This window comes from Grammomys surdaster, unplaced genomic scaffold, assembly GCF_004785775.1.
Source record: "Grammomys surdaster isolate TR1022 unplaced genomic scaffold, NIH_TR_1.0 344, whole genome shotgun sequence".
NCBI lineage: Eukaryota > Metazoa > Chordata > Mammalia > Rodentia > Muridae > Grammomys > Grammomys surdaster.
This window is the reverse complement of record NW_021604763.1, coordinates 1,838,906-1,839,268: the sequence shown is the minus strand read 5'-3', so window position 1 is coordinate 1,839,268 and position 363 is coordinate 1,838,906.

The following is a 363-nucleotide window of genomic DNA, read 5'->3' as shown; positions in this document are numbered from 1 at the left end:
TATGTATGTATGTATGTATGTATGTATGTATGTATGTATGCATTTATTTATCTTAAGGAGCTCTAGTCGCAGAGCTCATGTTCTCAATTGCTGTGTGATACTGTTTTGTTACAGTATATGAACAGAACAAGGGAGTTTATATGAAAGTTGGGACTAAACTATTTAAAGAACAGCTCCTATGTTAATTTCTTTTCTATATAATAGCAAATTAAAAGAAACGCTTGTTCTAGGAGCTCTTTTTCTAGAACCATATGAGGCTAAATACCAAAATGGTATTTATCAGCTCTTACATTCCTACACATCAGTTATATTCATAACTTTCAGTTATTTGCCTTGTAGCTACAACAAAATCTTGACCAAAAA